The 14762-nt window shown below is 34.4% G+C and overlaps 1 pseudogene; it reads left to right on the forward strand.

Annotated features, from left to right (window-relative positions):
- Positions 1 to 1061: 1061 nt before the first annotated feature.
- Positions 1062 to 1161, forward strand: LOC127090224 (uncharacterized; annotated as a pseudogene).
- The last annotated feature ends 13601 nt before the right edge of the window (positions 1162 to 14762 follow it).

Below are 14762 nucleotides of genomic sequence, written 5' to 3' on the forward strand. Positions count from 1 at the left end.
GTTTGCCATACTACTTTATTGATATCCAAGATGGATCCAATAAAGTATATTTTTGAAAAGCCTGTTGTCACTGGTAGAATTGCTCGTTGGCAAATGTTATTAACTAAGTACGACATCTAGTATGTGACCCAAAAAGCTATAAAGGGGAGTGCTCTATCTAACTATCTTGTTCACCAACCTGTAGAAGGTTATCAACCAATGAGGTTTTACTTTCCAGATAAAGATATTTTGTTTATCAGAGAATACACTATTCGAGGCCTCGAACTAGGATCACGATGGACGCTCGTGTTCGACGATGCTTCTAATGCTCGAGGTCATGGAATAAGTGTGATTATTACTTCTCCAATTGGCTTCCATCTTCCATTTACTTTTAGATTATGCTTTGACTGAACCAACAATATGGCAGAATATAAAGCATGCATCTATGGTATTGAGGCAACCATTGACTTAAGAATCAAAATTCTTGAAATGTACGGGGATTCCGCTATGGTAATCAGTCAGGTTAAAGGATACTGGGAGACTTAGGTTAGTAAATTGATTCCTTACAAAGAGCATATTATGAAGTTGATTCCCTACTTTGATAAAATCTCTTTTCATCATATTCCAAGGAAGGAAAATCAGTTGGAAGATGCTCTAGCTACACTATCATCCACGTTTAAAGTCAAGTGGAAGAATGAAGCACCTGTTATCCATACCAACCCCCTGGATGAACCAACACATTTTTCTAGCAATCGAGGCAGATTCTGATGATAAACTACGATAACATCGAGGTGGCTGCTGGTGTTATGGTCAAGTTGTCTATCTTTTGAGTCAGGGCATCTACCTTGGCATTGACATGGTTAAGACTGCTTAATTCGTACATGTCGCCCTTCGGTTAAGGTTTCTCTACAGAGGTTCTTTCACTTCCCCATTGGTAATGATTTTGGGTCATACTTTCAATGAGCTGATAGGCCTCGTTGTATGGTTTATCCATCAATGCGCCACCTGCGGCAGCGTCTATTGTCAATCTTGTATTGTACAAGAGACCGTTATAAAAGGTGTGAATTATCATCCATTCTTCTAGACCGTGATGTGGGCATAGCCTCATCATGTCTTTGTATCTCTCCCAAGCTTCAAAAAGTGATTCATTATCCTTTTGTTTAAACCCGTTTATTTGGGTCTTAGCATAGTTGTCTTGCTAGGTGGGAAATATCGGGCTAAGAAGACTTTCTTCAACTCGTTCCACGTAGTGATAGAGTTGGATGGTAGAGACTGGAGCCAAGCTCTAGCTCTATCTCTTAATGAAAATGGGAAAAGGCGGATTCTTATAGCTTCTGGGCTAACACCATTCGCTTTCACCGTGTCTGTGTATTGCAAAAATACTGACAAGTGTAGGTTCGGGTCCTCCGTGGGACTACCTGAAAACTGGTTTTTTTGTACGACTGACAACAGTGAAGGTTTTAGCTCAAAATTGTTGGCTTCGATCACAGGGGCAGCGATGTTGTTATGTGGTTCATCTTGTGAAGGGATTGCATAATACTTAAGAGGACGGTTTTGCCCTCCTTCGGCCATGTCTAGTTGAACAACTGATTCAGAAGTAGGAATGTTAAGGTCAAGAAGATTTAGCTTGATACGATGTTCCCGTATCAAGTCTCGTATCCGGCATTCTAATCTAAGATAACGCTCGGGTTTGTCGAATTATAGCTTTAATTTCTCTCCTTGAGAGCGAGTACTTGGCATACACTCGACAATTGTAGAAAGGGAAAAATAATTGTTGCCTTAGTCTATACTGGATAACGCTAGAGTTACGATATCGACTAAATTAGTCCCCGACAACAACGCCAAAAACTTGATCGCGACTTTGGTAAGTCTATGTGAATCGTGACTGCAAGTGCACAGTCCTATCACGTAGTTTTAAAGATTATCAAAACCACAAGAACTAATAATCGAACGTATCTTGGTCTAATGTTACTATGTAAATCTAAGGCGAATGATTGTTCTAAGATTAGAGGGATGAAGAGAAATAACTATAAAATAGAGTAAATATGAAGATATAAGATATAGGGGATATCGGTATGTAATACATCAAACTTCGAGGATTCGATAGATAGTTGGTGTAATCTTATTGGTTAAAATATTCTTCGGTAGAAATTATTTATAGAAAAGACTTAGTCTCACACTCTCATTTTTATTGACTCTGACCATACTCCTAAACCAGAATGCTTGGCTCTCGCGGTCTCATTTTTAATTTAAAAGTATTTTTTGAATATAGATAAAGTCTAATTAATCCTAAAGCGCTCTCGCTGTGTTTAGGATCAATGCCTAGTTCCAGCTATCTGGTTAAAATCTCAAACTCTCGTTCTTGTTGACCGTAAGCTTAGTTTATTTTGTACTCTCGTACGAAAAACAGTTTGATTGAGATAAGAAACTAAAACCGGAAAAATAAGTTTTATAAAAGCTAACACCAATTATTTATTGAATCTCGTCGTTTCGACGATCTTTACATACCGATACCTAAGGGTTTAGCCGTACGTAGATCTGGTAACTGACATGGCAATTGGGGAATTAAACATATAGTAAGGCATAAATAAATAAAACAATAATCAATACTAAACCTGAATTGCAATTTAAGAACTGGAATTGAATCTTGAATCTTCGATTAAATAATTCCAACAGGCTTGGGCAACAGACACCCCTTACAATTGAATCCCAAATGCATAAAAATAATAAACCTTAATAGTCCCCGATGTGGAGAAACTATCACTTTTACAATGGTAAGAAACTACCTACAAAACTAAAAGAAAAATAGTGTTGAACAATATTAAGCGTAAACTTGAAAACTTGAAGAAGAGAGATCCGTCGTGCGAGTCTGAGAGGTCTTTTATATATCCTTTCCATATTCCTCATTTGTAGCAAAAGTAGTGGAAATCATGGCTAAAAAAGTGGAGGAAAAATAGGAAGACTAGGTTGTGGTGGTTGCCACAATCCTAGTTTCATGATGAGTGGCGAGCGCCACTCTTGTAGAAACCGCCTACCACTTTTCAAGGGTTGGTGGCGGGAGCCACCTCCCTCTTGGCCCAATATGGCGGGCGCCACACTCTTTCGATAATGGACGCCATAAGCTTATTTGCTTTGGTGGCCCATTATCCCTTTGGAAGCCTCATTTTCTTCTCTTTTCTTGCCTTTTTCTTTCCTTTTTGTTATTTTCCATTTTTTCTTGCGGTAAACCTTTTAATCGATAAATACTTGCAATAAACATAAAATATTGTGTAATAATAAGTGTTAATCAAGTAAAAAACAATGCATATGGAGTCAAAAATACGATACATTTTCGCGTTATCAGTAGTGAAGAGGGTAGGGTGGCCGGAGTTAGAGTTGAGAGGGAGAGAATGGGGGAATGTAGAGAGAGAACAAGATAGGAGAGAGAACAAAAGTTTTTAAAAATGGTTCAAGGGTATTGGTCTATTCAACCCCCTAAATCGTTTAATACCCATATTCTCACCCAACACTAATATTGTGATGTTGCAACCAAATGATGTATGTATCTCGTTATGTTGATTTTAAATCATTTAGTTCGTCGATTCCCAACCCTTACAAAACCCTCCTTATTTTTTCCCAACTAGTTCTTCAATATAGCATGAGCAGATTCAACTTTATTAGTTGTGGTTTTTGTAAAGTGTCTAACCTAATTCGTTCATGCACAAACAACTTTCTCCTTCATCTGGTCTAATTTGTACTTTCAAAATATTTCAAGAAATTTAGATCTTTTGTGAAACCCTTCTGAACTATATTATTTATTCGACTCCTTTGTAAGTAGTTGATTATAACATTTCAGGCATCCATTATTCTTTCCAATATCTGACTTGGTTTGACCATTTTCCCGTCTTCACCCTGTTTTTTTATCCCTATTGCATGCTTAAATCTACCTCTCACTTATTTTGTTATATGTTACCTACACAATAAAGCATGTGATGCATGAAACACATTTTGAATTTATCAATACAGTATCACGATCAATGACAATAATCTGTGGCATATTTTCTTGGTCTTTCAACATATTCTGAAACACTTTCAAAACCCATGTAGCATTATCCTCTTTTTTACATTTCAAAAATGTTAAGCCAACTAAATAATTCATCTCTGTATAAGTAACACCAACAATTTTTAGATGAGGAAGTCTGCACTTGTTGACTTTATATGTTGAATCATTATCACCACAGTGAGAAATGTGTTGAATAACTTGTTGGAATCTGGATAATTTATGTCGAATAATTTTTCATCCTCACACATTAAGTACCTAGAAACATAATGATCATCATCCAACAGTTTAAAAAATTATTGCATTTCAGATCTTGGACCTCTTACCTTATTGTTTTGGTTGCGAATATTGTGTTCTTACCTAATATTTGAGACACTTTCTAGTCATTTCTTTTCCAAAGTTGTGAGTATGTTTTTAGGATGAACCATGTTCAATGTCATGTCAGACAAGGTTGGTCTCTTCAAAATTTAGACAACATACAATCGGATGACCAACTAACTTGTGACACAAACCATGATTATGTATACCACAAATTACATTAAATATCCATGTATTATTCACCGTGTGGTATACATAATCATGGTAACAAAAGTTTGTCTTTTACAATCCTTAGATGTGGTAGATTTGTTGACACTATCAGGGACACCATACCTACAACCAATAAAAAATATAAGACAATTTCAATCACCATTCAACGAATCCAAATTTCAATTTTTGAACCAATCCTTCAAGAATCCAAATTTCAATTTCCGGACTCTGCATTCATGTTATAGAAGCAATATTGTATTATCTAAATGGTGATCAATGATAGATATGTACACCACCTGCAAAATCCAATTGACTTTGCATGTTTTGATGCCAAAATACAATAGAATTGTATTTGCAAGCACTAATACAAATAATATATTTTATGACAAGGATTTCACCACACAAATTGAAAAACCGAGGTATGATTCTTGGACGCACTCTTTTAAAAAAATACAATATAATTTGTCTGTTATTTGGAAAATTGAGGGATACACCTATTAAGTGTATATGCTTCGAATCTCAGTAACCTCACTTTTTATTTTTATCTCATTAAAAGTGGCGCATTTTTTAATATTTTATTTTTAATTTAAAAGTATGTTACTTTTCACCTCGATTTTCTTTCCAACCGAGGTGAATATGCTTGAATATTTTATTTTTAATTTAAAAGTATGCTACTTTTCACCTTAGTTTTCTTTCAAATCGGGGTGAATAAGTTTCTCTCTCTATTTATCTCTCTCTCTCTCTCTCTCCCTCCCTCTCTCTCTCTCTCTCTCTCTCTCTCTCTCTCTCTAATATATATATAATATATATATATATATATATATATATATATATATATATATATATATATATATATATATATATATATATATATATATATATATATATATATATATATATATATATATATATATATATATATAGCTTTAGCTTGTAGCATTCAGTTTCATTTATCTAAACAACACAAACAGAACCCTAACGAAAAGCCCTAAATTGTAACACCCTATTTTCTAGAAATTATTTATATTAATTAATTATACTTTTATGTGCGTATCTAATTATTATTTGTGTGATAATTGAGATGTGTTAGGGCAACAAGGGTGAGTGACCCTTAGGTAGAGAGTGTGACGAGTAATTAGAGGTTGATAAATTTATTTAGAATTTAATTGATTAAATAATATTTTAGTGTTATTATATAATTGAAATAATAAAATAAAAGGAAATAATGAGTTTGAGGTGGAAAGTGCAAATTATGGAGAATTAAAATAAATAATGTAAGTTAACAATAAGTTGGGTCTTAGTGGAATATTAGAAAGATATAAATTATGTTTTGATTTATGAGGAGTGAAGTGAGGTGAAACTTTTGGAATTGGAGAAAAAGAGGCAAGAGAAGAGAAAAACAAACAATACCTAAGGAGAGCTCTAGGGAAGAGAAGTCATAACCAAAAACTTGAATTTTTCTGGAGTTACAAGGTAATGGTGAGAATTTGGTTCAATAATAGGGATATGAATGGAAGGGTCGAGGAAGGTTTAATCATCTTTGGATTGATGATGAATGTTGATATTTGTTGAATGAAATTTATGTTTTAAAGTGTTCATGTATGTTCATCATTGATGATGTTTGAAGTTTTTAGGGATTGATATAGTATATAAATCCATGATTATACGAATATAAGTAGTGATTGATATAAGTATATTTATGACTGAATTTAAAACCATAAAATATTTTTGGTGATGATTTCATGGATGTTTTTGGGGTAAGAGAAGATGAAAATCATGCTGAAATTTTCAAAAAATAACAACTTTTTAGTAACGCATTCGTGCACGGTTTTGATCATAACTTTCAACTCGTAAATCATTTTGGGACGAGATTTGAAGTGTTGGGTAGTTGAAATGGAGGAATGTAACTTTGTTTTAGAGGTAAAATATTTTTGGTAATAATTTCATAGACGTTTTTGGGGTTGGAGAAGATGAAAATCATGCTGAAAATTTCATAAAAATAGCTACTTTTTAATAACGCATTCGTGCATGATTTTGATCATGATGTTTAACTCATAAATTATTTTGAGACGGGGTCTGAAGCGTTAGGTAACTGAAATAAAGGGATATAAATTAGTTTCATGGGTATAATATTTTTGGTGATGATTTCATGGACATTTTTGGGATTGGAGAAGATGAAAATCGTGCTGAAAATTTCAAGAAAACAATAACTTTTTTGTAACGACTTCATGCACGATTTTGATAATAACTTTCAACCTATAAATCATTTTGGGACGGGGTTCAAAGTGTTAGGTAGCTGAAATAGAAGGATATAACTTTGTTTTAGGGATACAATAATTTTAACGATTTTATTAAAGGTTGGTAGCAGGTGAAAAATAAGTGTATGATGTGACAAATATGGACGAGATCTGTATTGACAAATTATTTGATGTGTTGTAAGTGATTGGGGTGATGTGTTTGATTATATTGATTGTGATACAAAAGGATGGATTACGTTACGTATGGTTGCAATTGTATGATTGATTGTGGATCACTAAATATTATTATAATTATTGTGTTAAATGCATTATTACCATGATATACATTCATTGTTATCATGTTGAAGGCGATAAGTCATAGGTCTGAAGGGGGACGAAGGACTTATCTAGAACTCAGAAGGGGGAATCAAGTTCGTAAAAAGAACCAAATGTTGAATTGGTACGACATGCATGTGATTCATTGTTGTTGTCGTGAGTCACATAGTATGAATGGATTATATGCATGAAATATAACTATGTGTGATGATTGTTTTGTTGTATGTGATGCTGATGATAATTTGGGTATGAGAATGTGATATGTTATTATGAATGATTGTGTAAATATTGTACTTTATTTTACATTCTATTTTGTTATTATTGAAATGAATTCTCACCCCTTTTGTTTCAATGTTGCCTTTACATGAGCATCGTGCAGACACTCAAGAGTAGAGACGATGTTGTGAGTGGAAGTTAGCTCCTTAAGCTATTTATTTTATTTTATTCATGTTAGTTTTGGTTATCCTCTTATATGTAACACTGGGAAGCAAATTATTTATTTTGTATTAAAATTTCCTCAGAGACAATGCATACTCTCGTATTTGTTTTATGTTTTAGTGTGATAGCACTTGGAGAAGACTCACGAGTCGGTGCTTTTAATTTTGTTATGAAAACTATTATGAGATTTTAAATTGGTATGCTTTTTATTATGATTCTTCTATGAAGATATTCATATGAGTTGGATGTCATGTAAACATCATAAGTGCAAATGTAAGCAGTAAAATGTTTTATTGTAACCTGTGTTACGGAGCAGACTATGATTATTGTGAGTGACACCCTAAGTGATTGTATTTCATTAATTAAATTCTTTGATAATTACGCGCGGGTTTTTAGGGTGTTACATAGTGGTATCAGAGCAGGTCGGTCGGTCCGGCTAGGTTGTTTAATTATGTTTGTTCCCTAGTATGCGACATGTGTGTGAAAACACCATTGATGCTTGTTTTATTTTCCATTTGTAGGTTAGGAATGAAACAAGTGGGGGGAGAAGCGTCTACTTCTCTTGGATTTTCCAACTATAGAGAGCTTAAACATCATATTGCTGCATGCGAGAGTGCAATGTTGGCTAGTTCATCTGTTTTAAGAATATTGTGTTTTTCCTGAACAGGAAGAGAGGTTAGATTTGAGGATGGTGTCAGTTAGAAAAAATGGCGCGATCCTTGAGGGAAGACGGTCAGGTGTTCTTGTTGCTCGCTTCCTTGTGAGGGGGAAGGCGATGTTTTGCCTATAGATGATCCAGTGGTGTGTTAATTATCCTGACGTGTTTCCTAAGGATGTGTATGATTTGTCTTTCATTAGAACAAGTTAATGTTATTCTTGGAATGAATTGGTTGGAGTTAAACCAAGTGTTTACCAATTGTTTTGATAAGTCGGTGCCGTTTCTTGAATCCAAAGAGGATGTGGATTTGAGATTCCTGTCTGCTGGTCCAGTTGGGATGTCTTTGAGGGAGAACGATAAGGTATTGTTGAGATTTTCTTCTCGAAGAGTGAGGAGAAATGTGACAGCTAGTGATATGAAATTGGTGTACGATTCCTGATGTTTTCCTAAAGATATATGTGACTTGCCTCTAGAGCGTGAATATGAGTTCGATGGAGGTTACAAGTTGATGTTTGTATCTGCTAAGTAAGTGAGTGAGTCCGTGAAGGATGGGGCACAACTATTTATGATGTTAGCCTCATTGGAAGCCAAAGGCAAGGGAGTAGTTCGTGATCTTCCTGCAGTGTGTGAATTTCTAGGAGTGTTTCTTGAAGACATTAGTGCTTTACCACTAGAGAGAGAGATGGAGTTTACTATTGACTTGGTACCCAGTACTAGTCTTATTTTTGTTGCTCTGTGGAGAATGTCTGCTTCTGAGTTGAGCAAGCTGAAGAAATAATTGGAAGAGTTACTTGAGAAGATATTTGTCCGTCCAAGTGTTTCTTCTTGGAGTGCTCCGATATTGTTAGTAAAGAAGAAGGATGGTAGCATGAGGTTGTGTGTTGACTATCGACAATTGAGCAAGGTGACGGTTAAGAATAAATATCCTCTTCCGAGAATCGATAATTTGATAGATCAATTATTTAGTGCTCGCATTTTTATTAAAATCCATTTGTGGTCGGGTTACCATCAGATTCTAGTGAAACTGGAAGATATTATGAAGATTGCATCCAAAACGAGATATGGTCACTACAAGTATTCTGTTATTCTGTTTGGTGTGACCAATGCGCCAAGTGTGTTTATGGAATATCTGAATAAGACTTTTCATCAGTATTTGGATAAGTTCATGGTGGTATTCATTGACAACATTCTAATTTATTCAACGACTGGTGAAGAGCATGTTGAGCATCTCAGAATTATGTTGGAATTGTTGAAAGAGAAGAAATTATATGATAAGCTATCTAAGTGTGAGTTTTGGTTAAGAGGAGTGAGTTTCCTTGGCCACGTAACATTTGTTGGTGGTATTGCGGTTGATCCTTCGAAGGTTGATGATGTGTAGCAATGGGAGACTTTGAAGTCTATTATGAAGATTAGAAGTTTCCTTGGGTTAGCTGGTTATTATCACAGATTCATAGGAGGTTTTTCGAAGTTGGAAATGACTTTGACTTAGTTGACTCGAAATGGTCAAGCGTATGAGTGGGATGTTACTTGTGAAGAGAGTTTTGTAAAACTCAAGAAAAGTTGACGACTGATCCGGTTTGATTCTGCCGAGTACAACCAAACTTTTTTTCGTGTATTGTGATGCTTCCAAGATGGGTCTGGGTGGTGTATTGATGTTGAATGGACAAGTTGTGGCTTATGCATTGAGGCCACTTAGAGCCCATGAGAATAATTATCCTACACATGACTTAGAGTTGGCCATCATTATGTTCGCACTTCAAATTTGGAGACATTATCTGTTTGGCTATAGATTTGAAGTGTCAAGTGATCATAAGAGCTTGAAGTACCTACTCGATCAGAATGAGTTAAATATGAGGCAAAGGACATGGTTTAAATTGTTAAAGGATTATGATTTTGGTTTGAATTACCATCATGGTAAGGCTAATGTAATGGTTTACGCACTGAGTCAGAAGAAGTTGCATATGTCGATATTGATGGCTAAAGAGTTAGAGATAATCGAAGAATTTAGAGATTTAAGTTTGGTTTGTGAAGTCACGTCGTATAGTGTGAAGCAAGGTATGTTAAAGATTTCCAGTGGTGTTTTGGAAGGGATTAGAGAATGTTAGAGGACTGATTTGGAATTGGCATATCGTTTGGAATTAATCAATCAGGGTTGAGGTGGTGATTTCAAGATTGATGATAATGGTGTTATAAAATTCTGTGACAAAACCTATGTTCCTGATGTGCATGAACTCAAGAAGAGTATTCTTGAAGAAGGACACCAAAGTGGTATGAGTATTCATCTGGGTGCTACCAATATGTAACAAGATTTGAGAAAGATGTTTTAATGGCGTGGGATGAAGAAAGAGATTGCAAAGTTTGTGTATTCGTGTCTGACTTTCCAGAAGTCAAAGATTGAGTATCAAAACTCGTTGGGTTTGACGCAACCGTTGTCTATTCCTGAGTGGAAATGAGACAACATTACGATGGATTTTATGTCTGGATTGCCGAGGACTGTGAAGAATTGTGATACTACCTGGGTAATTTTGAATAGGTTGACGAAGTATGCTTATTTTATTCCGATGAGACTAGATTATCCGTTGGAGAAGTTGGTGAAGCTGTATATCAAGAGGATTGTCAGTTTGCACGTTATTTTGTCCAGTATTGAATCAGATAGAGATTTGAGGTTTACGTCGAGGTTCTCATAGAGTGTGCAGATGACTTTGGGTACGAAGTTACATATGAGTTATGCTTATCATCCGCAAATAGATGGTTGGATTGATAGGACTATTCAATCGCTAGAGGACTTGTTAAAGGCTTGTGTACTTGAACAATGAGATATTTGGGATATCTTTTTACCATTGATTGATTTTGTATACAACAACAATTTCCATTCAAGTATTGCAATGGCACCGTTTGAGGCATTGTATGGTAGAAGGTGTAGGACGCATTTGTGTTGGTATGAGTCCAGAGAGGGTGTTGTAATTGGACCTAAGATTGTCCAAAAAGACCACAAAAAAGATCAAAGTGATTCATAAGAAGATGAAAGCTTCTCAAAGTCTCCAAAAGAGTTATTATGATAGACGACGGAAAGAACTTGAGTTCCAAGAGGGTGATCATGTGTTTTTAAGGGTTATTCTGGTAACTGGTGTTGGTCGAGCTTCGAAGTATCGAAAGCTCACTCCATGTTTCACCAGTCTTTACCATATTTTACAAAGAATATGAGAAGTGACCTATCAGATTGCTTTACCACCGTCGCTTGTTAATCTGCATGATGTGTTTCATGTGTCTCAGTTGAGGAGGTACATTTCGAATCTGTCTCATGTAATCTAAGTGGATGGTGTGCAGGTGAGAGAAAACTTGATTGTTGAGGCATCACCCATGTAGATAGAGGATTGAGAAGTGAAGCAGTTGTGTGGTAAAGAGATTACCTTGGTGAAGGTAGCTTGGGGAGGACCAGTTGGTGGAAACGTAACTTGGGAGCTTAAGAGCAGATGAGGGATTCGTATCCGAATATGTTCACTTGAGGTAATTTTTTAGGGCAAAAATTGTTTAAGTGGAGGAGATTTGTAACACCCTATTTTCTAGAAATTATTTATATTAATTAATTATAATTTTATGTATGTATCTAATTACTATTTGTGTGATAATTGAGATGTGTTAGAGCAGCAAGGGTGAGTGAACCTTATGTAGAAAGTGTGACGATTAATTAGAGGTTGGTAGATTTATTTAGAATTATTTAATTGATTAAATAATGTTTTAGTGTTATTATTTAAATGAAATAATAAAATAAATAATATAAGTTAGTAATAAATTGGGCCTTAATGGAAAATTAGAAAGATAGAAATTAGGTTTTGATTTATGAGGAGAGAAGTGAGGTGAAACTTTTGGAATTGGAGAAAAAGAGACAAGAGAAGAGAAAAGCAAGGAAAAACTAAGGAGAGCTCTAGGGAAGAGAAGTCATACCCAAAAGCTTGAATTTTTCTGTAATTACAAGGTAATGGTGGAAATTTGGTTCAATAATATGGATATGAATGGAAGAGTAAAGGAAGATTTAACTCTCTTTGGATTGATGATGAATGTTGAAATTTCTTGAATGAAATTTATGTTTTAAAGTGTTCATGTATGTTCACCATTGATGATGTTTGAAGTTTTTAGGGATTGGTATAGTATATAGATCCATGATTATATGACTATAAGTAATGATTGATATATGTATATTTATGATTGAATTTAAAACCATAAAATATTTTTGGTGACGATTTCATGAATGTTTTTGGGGTAAGAGAAGATGAAAATTATGTTTGAAAAATATTTTTGGGTAGCTAAATTAGAGGACTATAACTCTGTTTCAGAGGAAAAATATTTTTGGTAATAATTTCATTGACGTTTTTGAGTTGGAGAAGATGAAAATTATGCTGGAAATTTCAGAAAAATATCAACTTTTTAGTAACGCATTCGTGCACGGTTTTGATCATAATTTTCAACTCGTAAATCATTTTGGGACGGAGTCTGAAGTGTTGGGTAGCTGAAACAAAAGGCTATAAATTTGTTTCAGGGGTATAATATTTTTGGTGAGGATTTCATGGACGTTTTTGGGATTGGAGAAGATGAAAATCATGCTGGAAATTTCAGGAAAACAACAACTTTTTGGTAACGCCTTCGTCCACGATTTTGATCATAACTTTCAAATCGTAAATCATTTTTGGATGGGGTTCAAAGTGTTAGGTAGATAAAACAGAGGACTATAACTTTTTTTAGAGATAAAATGGTGTTAACGATTTCATTAGAGGTTGGTAGCAGGTTGGAAAGATGTGTATGATGTGACGAATATGGACGATGTCTGTTTTGACAAATTATTTGATGTGTTGTGAATGATTGGGGTGTTGTGTTTGATTATATTGATCGTAGTCCAAAAATGTAGATTATGTTCTGCATGGTTACAATTGTGTGATGTATTGTGGATGACTAAATATTATTATAATTGTTGTGTTAATTGAATTATTACCAAGCCATACATTCAATTGTTATCACGTTGAAGGAGATAAGTCATAGGTCCCAAGGGGGACGAAAGACTTATCTGGAACTCAGAAGGGGGAGTTCGGGAATTTCGAAGGGGGAATAAGGTTCGTAAGAAGAACCAAATATTGAATTGGTACCACATGCATATGAGTTGTTGTCGTTGTCGTAATCGTATATCATGAATGAATTATATGCATGAAATATGACTATGTGTGATGATGACGTTGTTGTATGTGACACTGACGATAATTTGGGAGTGAGAATATGATATGTTATTATGCATGGTTAGGTAGATGTTGAACTCTATTTTACATTCTATATTGTTATTATTGAAATGAATTATCACCCCTTCTATTTGAATGTTGCCTTTACATGGGCATCATGCAGACAATCAAGAGTAGAGACGTTGTTGTGAGTGAAAGTGAGCTCCTGGAGCTATTTCTTTTAGTTTATTTGTGTTAGCTTTGGTTATGCTCTGATATGTAAAGTTGGGGAGCAAATTATTTATTTTGTGTTGAAATTTCCCAAGAGACAATGCATGCTCTCGTATTTGTTTTATGTTTTGGTGTGATAGCATTTGCAAAAGACTCACGAGTCAGTGTTTCTAATTTTGTTATAAAAATTATTATGAGATTTTAAATTGTTATGCTTTTTTTATTATGATTCCGCTGCGAAGATATTCAGATGAGTTGGATGTCGTGTAAACATCCTAAGTGCAAATGTATGCAGTAAAATATTTTGTTGTAACCCGTGTTACGGAGCAGACTATGATTGTTGTGAGTGACACCCTAAATGATTGTATTTCGTTAATTAAATTCTTTGATAGAACGAGAGCAATAAACACATACCATCTTTAATACAAAGATGTCATGTGTTTAGTGTTTTTGTTTCTTCTTCAGGGATCCAAATCATTTTCTTTTATTTCTTCTTCATAGATTTGATACATCAAACATCACTATTAATATTGTTGTCATGTTGTTGTTATTGTTATTGTTATTGTTGTTATTGTTGTTGTTGTGGTGGTGGTGGTGTTGAGATCCAAAACCCTAGAGTTTTTGTTTTTGTTGATGTTGTTGTTAATGATGTTGTGTTTGTCGACGTTGTTGTTCTTGTTTTTTAGACTCTAAATCCTAGAGGTTGTTTATTGACGTTGTTGTTATTAATATTGTTGTTGTTTATTGACGTTGTTGTTATTAATATTGTTGTTGTTTATTGACGTTGTTGTTCTTGATATTGTGTTTGATATTGTGTTTGATATTGTTGTTGTTTTCTTGTTGTAGATATTGATATTGAGATTATGTTTTTTGTGATTCTTTGTGCAACTCTCATCTTGTTCCGTATAGTTGAGTTTATTATATCTAATGTTGATTGTCTGTTTCACTAACCCCTATTTGAACATATAACCTAGTAAATTTATTTTCTAAATAATCATATACAAAATTATGTTGTATTTGAAACTTATCTTACACTGATTAATGATTTTCTAGCCTTATTCAACTCATCATTCATCTCACGCTGTTTTATTGTTAAAATCTCTCCAATACTT

The sequence above is a fragment of the Lathyrus oleraceus genome, chromosome 5 (genome assembly GCF_024323335.1).
Source record: "Lathyrus oleraceus cultivar Zhongwan6 chromosome 5, CAAS_Psat_ZW6_1.0, whole genome shotgun sequence".
In the NCBI taxonomy this organism is placed as follows: domain Eukaryota; kingdom Viridiplantae; phylum Streptophyta; class Magnoliopsida; order Fabales; family Fabaceae; genus Lathyrus; species Lathyrus oleraceus.